At 47.0% G+C, this 11709-nt stretch overlaps 1 protein-coding gene across 1 annotated transcript in view; it reads left to right on the top strand.

The window, feature by feature from the left end:
* Nucleotides 1–1993, top strand: part of RPUSD1 (RNA pseudouridylate synthase domain containing 1) — a 20679-nt gene extending 18686 nt beyond the window's left edge. The window contains exon 7 of the transcript XR_002102328.1: nucleotides 1983–1993. The gene's annotated coding sequence lies outside the window, so the exon portion shown is untranslated. The remainder of the gene's footprint in view (nucleotides 1–1982) is intronic.
* Nucleotides 1994–11709: the final 9716 nt, after the last annotated feature.

Below are 11709 nucleotides of genomic sequence, written 5' to 3'. Positions count from 1 at the left end.
GTCCAGCTGACCTTTGGTGTATCAGAGGTTCATTATCCAGGGGAAAGAAGTCAGAATAATGCATGAAGTTTCCTGGGTGTTTTGATCAGGATTTTGGCACGTTTCGCAGATTAACAGGTTACACAAGCCAAAGGGTCCCCTGTTTACTACCTTGTTGGATCTACCGTGTAACAGAGGCCAGGGAGGGCTGCCCTGCCTTGATTGCTGTTTGAAACTAGAACAACTCTGGATAATGATCTGATCTTGATTTCAACACTTCCAGCATCAGTGAGACCACCACAGCCCTCGGGAAGGGAGGTGGTTCATTTCTCCTAGTGATCAAACCGTGCACCTTCTTTCTAGTTGCATGGACCTACCTTCAGCTTCCAGGTGCTGGTTCTTGTTTTGTGAAGACTTTTAATGAACAAACCTCTCCTGCTGTGCGTGTGCGTAGAGACAGAGATCAAGGGTGTATCGATCCACCGGTATCAATTCAATACCGCCTCAGCAGCACAGAGTTAGATGTGGGGTTCAAAGCCCACCTGAGAAGTTGAGTGAGCACCGGGGTGGTTATTAGGACCTGAAGTAGCTTGTTCACAGCTAGCAGGAGTAGGTCTACCACCACCTTTGACTGCAATATATACATCCCCCAGGCACCCTCCCTTCCCCTTCCCTTCCGGAGCTAAAAGAGATAAAGCTCCTTGAGTCTTTATACAAGGCCTGTTTTCCAACTCTTCCATCAACTTCACGACTCGGCTCTGAACCTTCCCCAATTTACCCGATTCCTTCTTGCACAGTGGACACCAGAACTGTACCACGGGCGATAGGACCAAATGCAAAGACCTGACGAGCAATGTCTTGCATTCGAAAGCTTGTCTACCTTTATTCCAAGTACATAGCTGACCCAAGAGAAGAGATCACCCTAAGAAATCCTTGCTTCTCAGGATAATATATGACAGGCAGACCACAGGCCCCGAGCTATCAGTGGCTCTTCAGCTTATCCACAGCAGCTCTTCTCAGAAAATATTATCAAAGATTATTTTGTCTACTGCAGGCACTGAGTCTCGCCTGCAGTCATGGATAATGCACCGCATGTGCTGCTGAGCTCACATGTGGGACTTTACATGTGATCCTATGGCTTATTTTTGCCTAGCTTAACAAGAGATTCAGATTTTGTGTGTCAGTCATTATTTACACTGCCCCAGTCTTTCTCCTGCAAACTCTATCTGTAAGGATGATATGCTGCCGCAGAACTATTGATGGATCCTGGTGAGATCCTGTTGGAAACACACTTACCCTGTGACTCCATATTTACAGTAGCATTTGGGATCTATCAGCTAGCCAGCTTTTAATGTATTTAAATATATGCCACTCAGGGCTGGAAACCTTTATTATTCATGTTCCAAACATGTATTCGTAAAACTAAGAGTAGCACTTGGAGGAAATAAGAACCAGTTCCTGAACAATCAAGATCCAACCTGCTTGGGGTTTGGTTAGTCTTACGTTGCCCGTTATTTTTCATTTTTATCTGGCATTTGCTTTTCCCATTTTGACCGCTGAAATGTCTAAGGGCTACTTGTATTTACAAACACCTTCAACATTTAGCCTGCAACACATACCGCATTGCAAGCTTTTTCTTGCTGTGATTGCTCTGTCTATGAGATCTTGTGTCTGCTCACTATCTCATAGCTAGTCAAGTGAATCCTTCCAGTTTCTCACTGCCTATCAGGCACGCAACAAGCCGTTGTGGTGTCCATGATGTGTTCTTGCTCCCAATATTAGGGGTCCCCGCCAGAATGCAGCTTTTAGGCAACAAAATGCTTCTTCCTGTAGGTCAGGTCCTGTTGGACAGGTTTCTGCAGCCTTCTCCTCCTCCCTGCGAATTATCTTTGAAGGAGATCACTCCAAATAGAAACCAAAAACCGAAATAGCAACATGTGCTCGAGGGGGAACCAGTTCGGCAGGTTTGAGGACAGCAGGTGGGGAAGAGTCTCAGCAGCAAGGACCTGGCTCACGAAGAATTCCCTCTGGGAGTCCTGCCCCCGAGACAAAAAAGATCACAGCCTCTGCTAGGAGCTGCCTGTTCGGGGAAGGAGCACAGACCAAAAAATGAATAACCTTGCAGGCACAGGGGGGAAAAGAAGGAATCAGACCAGGAAGAACTGGCCCATTGCACCAGCGAATAGTGCAATTCTATGGTGTCTAATGTATTTTTTATATATATGTATGTATGAATGTATGTGTGTGTGTATATATGTATGTATGTATGTGTGTGTATATATATGTATGTATGACTGTATGTGTGTGTGTGTATATGTATGTGTGTGTGTGTGTGTATATGTATGTATGTGTGTGTGTGTGTATTATATATATATATTATATATATGTGTGTGTATGTATGTGTGTGTATAAAAAATATTTCATGTTCCAGGTCAAATCAGCCCATGCGTATCAACTGGGCAGAACGCAATTGTTCCAAAAACTATATCAATTGAGCAGGCAGGATTTAATCATTCAAAACACCATGCACGGTGCTACAACCGGCAGGCATCCTCCACCCCAGGCTCTCAGATCCATCCTGTGTGCAGGCAACCTAGGTCCAGGCCCAAGGCTGGAGGTCTTGGGATTTGGATGCCCCTACGCTTGATTTGAGCTAAAATATAAGACCCAGATACACAACGGACTCTCCCCTCTCAGGCTGGCTGGGTAGAGGACGCACACAAGGCTTTGGAGAGAAGCAAAGGCAGAGGCCGCTGCAGCAAAAGTCCATATACCATTGAATTATCCCCATTAGCTGGGAATTGCAGGTTCTTGCTCAAATCCCCCTGGATTCCTCCCACTGTTGCTGAAGCAGTGAGTCAACAACACACCCAGCAGTTGGTAACAGCAGGGAGCCCTTCTCCTAAGCCTCATCAATTTATGCAGAGATCCCCTGACAAATTATTCCATTGAGTTGGATTTCAGCTTGTAAATAGTTGCTGGGGCTGTTCAATTTAAATGCTGTGATGATTACCAACATGGCACAAGGAGCCCAGCAGCAGCACAAATGCCTGCGAGCCGGGGAACGGATGTGCAGGCTGCAAAGGGGACCGTCTGCAACCAGAGCGGGCATTAAAACCTCTGATCCGCAGGACTGTCTACAGGTGCTAAAGTCGGGTGTACAATGACCACCAACTGTGCAGAAGGGCCAATGCCACCACCACCAAAACGGGGCACCTGACTATCCCATCAGCGCCGCATGGGTAGAAGCACTCAGAGTTATCTCCCAGTAACCACCATTCCTGCTTATTCTTCCAGCTTCCTTTCTGTATTTACAGTAAAGCAAAGACGGGTCTGTCCTTAGGATCAACAAAGGTCCTCAGATGCAAGGGTTAGAAGGAGCAATTATCATTCCCTTGTTAACAAGAACTATGACTAGGTTGAACCTACTGTAATCTCATTGCCCAAGTAAAGCTGAAGGCCTCTATCACTATCTTTTTTTTTTTTTAATGAAGAACTAGCTTTTTTGTGGCTGTGTTGCCCCTGGCTGCAGTGAAATGTGTGCTATTCCAGGTTTAATGTTCCTCTTTGCCACGAGGGCTTTGCAGCTAGATTTACACAGACCCTCATCCCTCATCTCCAGAGGGACTGCGGTGTAGACAGGGACCCTAGGGCCTGGGTGAGGCCTGGGGTGCCTTCTCCTCCATGCACTTTCATCCTGAGCTGCTGGTTTTTGGCTGACACCCCTCCTTTTTTCTCAGCTGGTGGAGGATGGGCCATCTCGCTCCGCCAGTTGGGCGGTGGGTAAGGCTACAGGTCCTCCCAAGTCCTACTTATAATTGTTTGGTGTTGGTTACACTTCCCAAGGTGCAAATCCTCATGGAGCCTCAGCTTCTTCAACTTGCTTAGTAGGTTTATACTACCTTACTAGCAGCACAGGTTAACTCCAGCTGGTGTCAGGAGGGCTGGGGTGGATGTCCCTGTCTGGGCAATCAAATGCAGTTCCCTGCCACGCTTGGAAACTGCATGCATGTGTTCATTTTTGCTTGCACGTTGTGTAACGGCACACCTGGCAAGCACACCTGTACAGGCGCCTGCAGGCTTTGTGCACACAGATAGGGTCCGTGTGTGCTTTGGGGGCTCGGTGCAAGAGTCTGACCCCTTTTGTGTAACAGCAGCTCCAGTCCAGCGAGCTAACGATCCAGCTCAGAGACTGCAGGGGACACTCAGATCTCAGTTATGCTGGAGCAATTTGGGATTTACAAGATCAATCTGGCCTGGGACTATGTGCAATAAGCAGGCCGGCCGCCCCAGAGCACAACTGGTTGGGGATTTTCTGAGGAAACAGGCTTTACCTGGCTCTGAAGAGAGACCCACCTTCATCTTTACCTAGTTTTTGGTCAAAAAACTTTCTGAACAGTCTTCAGTATGTGCCAGTACAGAAATCCCACCTTTTTGTCAGGGCAGGAAAGCCTTGTCTCAGGCTCAGGTCTATTTGGTCACTCCTGCAAGTTTTTCATAGATTGCATAGACGGGAGAGCTGGAAGGGACCGTGCGAGATCATCGGGTCCAGCCCAGGTTGCTTGTGAGACGCTCTTCAACACAACGCAAAGCTGCATAATACAGCAGCCCTGCCTGGGATTACATCCACCTGCCCCATGTCCTGTATCTCTGACCAGGTCCTAAAAGTTTCCACTGATAGTAAGGGAAGTTGTGGTGTCGTTGGGAAGGAGGGGTAGTGGGCCCTCGATCCTCTGCCAAATGTTTTGTGAAGGGGGGATTAGTTCCCTCTCCAGAGGAAGGACAAATTAGCCCTTTTCTACAACGCCTGGCTTGAGAAAAGGACACCTGTCCCACCCCCCTCCGCAGAGCAACATCCCACACCCTGCAGAGATAAGAGAGGGGCAGACCTGTTCTCTAGCATTGCTCAGCGCAGGGACACGGGTGTTTGCAGGGAGAGGGCTGTGATCCACCTGGCTCCAGGTAAGTGAACATCTCTAGTGAGGGAAAGGTGTCCAGGTTGTAGCCGTATTGGTCTAGAGGCAAAAGGTATCAGACCTCGCAGCAGATACCTTTTATTACATCAGCTAGATTTTTGCAGGTTTTTTTGCAAATACCTAGTTGGTCTAATAAAAGATATCACCTCTGCCATGAGTTCTGATTCCTTTATGAGGGTGGGGAACATTTCACCTGTGTTACTGGATTAGGAGAGGAACTGCCAGGGTGGAGGGATGAAGAGCACGAAATGGCATAGAGACACCATAGCCCACCGTGCCATGGGATAAATAGAACATAATGAGATTTAGGTGGAGATAGATTACATCGAGGTTCATATAACAATGGAATAATTATGCCATGGACTCTCAAAAAGCCTATTGATCCGCTTTTTAGTGTTTCTGCTCACTCTTGCAGGTGGATCTGATTGGTCAATGAGAGTCAGACCATTGGTCCATTTTGCCCAGTATTTGGGGTCAATGAGAGTCAGACCATAGGTCCATTTTGCCTGGTATTTGGGGCCAATGAGAGTCAGACCGTAGGCCCATTTTGCCTGGTATTTGGGGCCAATAAAAGTCAGACCATAGGTGCATTTTGCCTGGTATTCGGGGTCAATGAGAGTCAGACCATAGGTCCATTTTGCCCGGTATTCAGGGTCACACAGTGGCAGAAAGAGGATGCTGAAAGGTAGAGTGAACTGGGTCTGATTAGGCAGACAAAGTTCTTTGGGTAAATCCAATATCTTTTCTTAGACCAACTCAAATAGTTGGAAAAATTCTTCTTTGCAAGCATTGGGGTTCAAATACCCTTTGTCAGCCTGAGGAGGTCTCTGCAGGTGGTCTGTGCTCTTCCTCGATGGAGTATTAAAGCAGCCAGACGCCAGTATGTGTGCAAGGTACAGTGAACTGGGTTTGATTAGGGTTGTTTTTTTCCACTTTTCCAATGTATGTAGTTAGGATCAAACAAGGAGAAGCAATGCCTGTTGTCACACAAACTGGTTTTATGCAGGTATAACTGCACAGACTATAGTGTCTTACACCTGCTTATACTGGTGTTATTGGGATCTGAGCCTAGTGTTATGCACAGATATGTGGTGTCCTTAGAGATAGACCAGACTAGCATCAATTATTTCTGTTTAGGAACTGGGGAATCGTTAGGAAAGAGAAATCATTTATCAGAGGCAGTGTGCTGAAACCTGCTCTCCCCAGAACAGGTGCAGGGTGCCCAAAAGCATTAGGCAGAAATATTGCACCTCTAAGCCACAGCAAATTAAACCTTTCTTCAAACCAGTGGGAGCCTGGGGAAGGAAACAGGCCACACAAATTTGTACCCAGATCCCAGAGACCTGACTCTTGGGTCTTCTTGCATGCGATGAAAATGCAGGGCCTGATCCTTCATGGCTTTAAGTTGGCCCATTGATTTTAATGACACAACGCCAGTCCGTCATCCACCGAGGCTCTGGCTTGCAGTCTCTACAGGGAGCTGTGAAAGCCTCTGTGCGGGCTGAAGTGATTGTAGGGGTCTGGTATTCTTGGTCTTTCTTCTCTCCGCGCTAAAAGCACCGTGGCCTTTAAGGGGCCAGGACAAACGTCTCTCATGGGGTGTGGAGAGCGAGAGGCACAGAGCCTTGCAGCGGAGGGAGGCATGAATTCAACTGGAAGACAGTGCAAGCCTAACCTGCCCTTGGCAGCTGGCCGGAGAGCCCCTCCGAGCCCCTGCTGTGGAGCCAGTGACTTGAGAATTAAATAGGATTCATTCAATAAACCAAGCCTATCATTATCCGAGTTTTCCCACTTTTCTGAGTTCCTACAGCACCGAGCTCTCCTTTGATTGCGAGTCATTCCGCGTTTCACAACCGATACGTGACAAACCTCCGAGCCGCGTGTGGTCCTCTGCTCGGTAGAAAACAGGGCACACGCAGTGCGTTCAGCTAAGGTTCACTTTGCGTTCTGGCCCTTGCCTGAATCCCAGGTTCGAGGCGAAAATCAGGACATATAAAGGGCTGAAACAAGCCCTTCTGTATGTGTATTTTCATCTGGTGGTCGATCCGAGGCTGCATGCCTCCTTTCTGGCAGGCCCTTTAAGGCTGGAAGGGGCCTGGGGATCGGGGACAGAAGTTCAACAAACCGATTCAACTTAAATCGGTTAAGTCTGATACTACGTCCATCCAGGTTTATCTGGTTTTGGCCCTTTTGAAAGTGGTTTGTGCACACTGAACTGCTGTTGCATTGTAGATTTGAACTGGTTTCTGATGACTTATGCTGGGTTATGTTTCACATCTGTCCCTAGAGATCGTCTGGTCTCACCCTCTGTTTTCCAGCTTCCTTCTCCCAGCGCCCGGTCCAGCTCCCACTGAAATCAGTGGAGAGACTCATTCAGCTGCTAAAAAGGGAGTCAGCCATTCTGTTTCTTCTGCCCAATTAACAGCAGAAAGGATGGACTCCTTTTTGGCTGATCCCCATTCAGCTAATGACAGCAAGCATGTCCCCCTCCAGCCCGCTGAGATCCCGCAGGCTGTCACACCCGCGGTGCTTGGAGGACGTGCTCTTTTGTGCATTGTGTTTTCCAGACCCCATCTGAGGCAAGATGAACTGTGTGCCCTGCATCCTGGCTGCTGTTGTCTTCTGCCTGGGTGAGCTACTCCTTTTCAGTCTAATCTGGGCATCCTTTCACTGGAGCGCGTTGTGGGAGCTGCCTCGGTGGGGTGCAGATTTGCTATGTAACTTCTGCGCAGTTCAGCAGAGCTTGAGGCTACGACGGCCTTTGATTTACAAATCTGCACAGCTCTCAAAAGATTTCCTGAGAATCTCAGGCAGCCCTATCTAAGGAACGGATCTAGATGCCCTGTTAAAAGCAACAGGAGAGCCAGTAGCACACACATAGACTCATCTTTCTTTTTAATATGCAGACCATGCAATCCTAGTTCCTTGAATGCAATGCAGCCTGTTAAAATAGGGCCCTTTCCCCCTACATACAGCATTTGCCCATATTTGCTAAACTTATTCTATTTGCAAAACAGCTTATGTATAAAGAGATGAAGAGAAGGCCCCGGGGGAACTACATTCAGGGATGCCGAACAACACACACCTGCTAAATTATTCAACTACTTGTTTCTAACGACTCCTTTTCAACATGTTTAATCCATTTGGTTGCAGGATTTCCAAGAAGCCTGATGAAAGCAGCATCAGTAAGTTGTTTGCAAGGTGTTTAAATATCCTCAAGATGCTAATAGAAGAATAATAAGGCATGCTAAGTGCGGGATACAGTGGGTAGCTCTGAACCTGCTTTCTAGCCCTCCAGGGTTCAACAGATGCCTCAAAAGGAATGGAGGAAATAAGGCATAAATAACAAAAATAGTAGAAATGCTGGAGCAATCCAAACCAATGAGAAAACTAGAAAAGTTGGAATGGAAAGCTCTTTTTTTTAAAAAAAAAAAAAGAGGAAGTGCTTAAGTGAATGTGCCGTTGCGGTGTGTAATTATGGTGAGAGCAGATGTAACAATCGGATTTGCATATGCAATCAGCAGCAATTGCTTATGAAAAAGAATAAACACTGGTTTCGCACATGCATTTATGCCCTTAATAGAAATGAAAACGGCCCATTAGTATATGGCCGGCATCTGTTGAGGCTTCATTCCTCAGGGCATGCTCTCTACATGAGAGCTTAGAGCCATTTGTTTAATGGAGGTGCCACGGCTGAAACATGCCTCCATCTCCCTGCCAGGAAGCAACATGCGGAGGACAGGGCACTGCTGCTTTTCAACGGGAGGGGAAAGTCCTTCTAAATATAGAGGCCCCGATCCTGGGGTCTGGCCAAACCTCCTGTCCCCCCCGAGCACCCAACGAGGGTGGTGAAGGTGACTTCATCTCAATTATTCTGGCTTAAAACAGCCTCAGGGCTGCTGCGAATTCCTTGTAGCTGCCCACTGCACCTGTATAATATGCCAGTGCCTGCCCATGTTGGGAACCATCAGGAACCTGGTTCCTTGCACCAGATTTATAACCCTCTGTGCACGCCTCAAGGGGTTTTAACAGACCAGAGCATCCAGCCCATAGCCTGTGGTTCTCAATAGAGACAAGAGAGTCTATGAGATACTGTATTTTATTGAGATATGGCATTATAACCATGATAATGCTACAGAAGCAAGGCCAGCTATCTCAGGTCATCGATGGAAAAACTGCATTTAATTGTGTGCCTTCCTTTTTTTACCTCCCATCCCCACAGTGTCCGGGTCTTCAGATAAATGGTAAGTGACTGCAATATGTGCTCTATGGGACTAGTGTTTGATAAGCTGTATGGTTTGCTGGATGTAGGAAACACGGCTGATTTTGCTTTTTCTTCATCTTTTTTTTTTTACCAGCCACAGAACTTTGCAAGAACATTTCCAGGTATTTGCAGAAATTAACTGGATCCCTTTTAAAGCTTACTTTGGTTGTTGCATGCATGCACAGAGCAAGTTCTGAGTCCATTTAACAGGAGATGAGAGGGGGCCATCTCCTGGAGTCATAAAAAAGCCCATGATCAAGCCACATCTTAAAGGTTTTTACTCTGTACTGACTTGGTGCCTGGGATGCGGTGGTTGCACCCCTGGAGAGCTACAGAGCAGAGATTATCTTCTCAGGGCCAGGCAGAATACAAGGTCATTGGTAGGGCTGGGTATCTGACCGCTCAAATAAAGTTTGATCAACTGACTGATCTAACTTTGGTCAAAAATTGTAAAAAAAATTGTCAGTAGGTCCAAAGAATACATAGAAAAAGCACAATTTTTCTGTTAAGAAATGTATCAAAAACAATAAAAAAAAAATTTCTGTGAATAAAACTATTTTAAAATGTAGGGGTTTTTTTAGGTTTGGGGGTTTTTTTTGCAAAATTGGTATAATCTTTGACTGGTCAAAAAATATGCAATCCATATGCGGCATTATAACCATGATAATGGTTATAATGATTATAATGCCAACAATATGCAGTCAGTTGACAATAAAAGCAGCGGTGGCCTTAGGGTTGTTGGGGCCCTGGGCAAGAGAGACATTTGGGGCCCCTTAGAGGCTTAATTTTGATGACCTATTAGCAAGTTGGACATTTGTTGCAAAATTTTGGGACCCAAAAAGTGGGGGGCCCTGGGCAGTCTCCTGGTTTGCCATCCCCTAAGGCCGCCACTGCAATATAAGGTCCTTGTCATGGGTGAGGCACCCGTCTGTGAAAACAGATTACATGAGCACATCCCAGCAGTGCCCAAGTTCAAGGTCCATCTCTGAGATGACCCCAAAATCAGGGTGGAGGAAATAAGCACTGACCCCATGAAAGTCCCTGAGTGATTTACACAAGTGGAGGGGCACATTACACCCTGGCTGTTAGCTGAGCACAGCATGGATGTGGGTGGCAGCGGAGGGTAACCTTGACTGCTGATATGTGTGTAAAATGAGCGTAACTCTCACACCCAGGGGCAGGGGTGTAGGGGCGGTGAGACAAGGTCAAGCCTTCTCCTGCCACTATAATATATACTGCACTGCTCGCACAATTCAGCCCTGCCCTGGACAACAGACACAGCCACAGACCTCAAGAGATGCTGCACACACACGCTTTGCACTCTGCTAGCTATGGGCTTTTTAGGAGTTTGCAGGGTGGGGTGGAGAGATGGGTTATTTAGCACATGCATATCCTAAAGGCCTTCATGCACTGCTTTTTTGGCCATTAACATCAGGGGAGCTGGACTCTGTTCTATGGGGAAAAGCAACAGCTAATGAACTTGGTGCTAAAGACATGGCATTAGGGTTTGCCATGGGCCTATACATCTATGTCGTTCTCTCTCTGTCTTTGCAGTGAGGATGATGAAGGGTCCTCCAATTTCACTCGCTTAGTCTGCAATAATGTAAGTACGGCGGAGCAGCCCCCGGCACGTCCTCTCTCTTCCATTCAGCCTTATTTTCCCTGCAACATAGCCATCTCCCGTACCTCACATAGCCCTAGCTAGGGCGTTATCCCATTCGCAGAAATCACATGGGAATTACGAGAAGGATTTGAGCAAGTTTCATGTCTCTCAGACGGGGGCTTTGTTTCTTTTCCAGCTACAAAACTTGTCGAGGTGGAACCGTTCCTCCCTCCACAGCACCTTCGAGCTCCTCCTGAAGAGCAAGGACGATCTCCAGCCCAAAGCTCTGAAGGTGTTTATCAGCCAAGCAAACATCACAGAGCTGGAGGCAGCCTTAGACGGGTTGCTTGGCAAGGTAAAAGTGTATTTTACCTTCCCTGAAGAAAGCCTCGAGGGATTTGAAGTCCGTATTTCGCTCCAGCTCTTTCAAGCTGCCCATTACTTTCTTCTTCTGTCCATTTAGGTGCTTTATTGTTTCACATTAATTATTCTCCTCCAGGGACTTTGCTTTCAGTCAGGATTGCAAAGCACCAATATCTTGCTATATCAGCAGTAAGAGGGCAGCAGCCACCACTATCACGGGGTTCAGGTCCCTCTTCTAAGTGTACAGGTTGCTCGCCAGGACTCCTGGGTTCCCCTCGGCCTTGCTCGTTGACCATGGGCAAAACACCATCTCCCTCTGTGCCCGATTATCCTCACTTATTAAAAGGAGGCAACAGCCACCTCCAGTTTTGCAGCGTGAGGTTGCTCGTGAATGGACTAGAACAATGCAATATTCACTTGTGAATAGTTTCACGGATACGTTGGCCAACTTCATTTCACCATGATGCAGCTTCGCAAACGCTTAGCTGAATGCACAAAGCAATTCATCTTATGATAAAGGGCTT

Source organism: Crocodylus porosus, unplaced genomic scaffold (assembly GCF_001723895.1).
Source record: "Crocodylus porosus isolate Cpor-Errol unplaced genomic scaffold, CroPor_comp1, whole genome shotgun sequence".
Lineage (NCBI taxonomy): Eukaryota > Metazoa > Chordata > Crocodylia > Crocodylidae > Crocodylus > Crocodylus porosus.
This window is presented reverse-complemented; position numbering and strand designations above follow the sequence as displayed.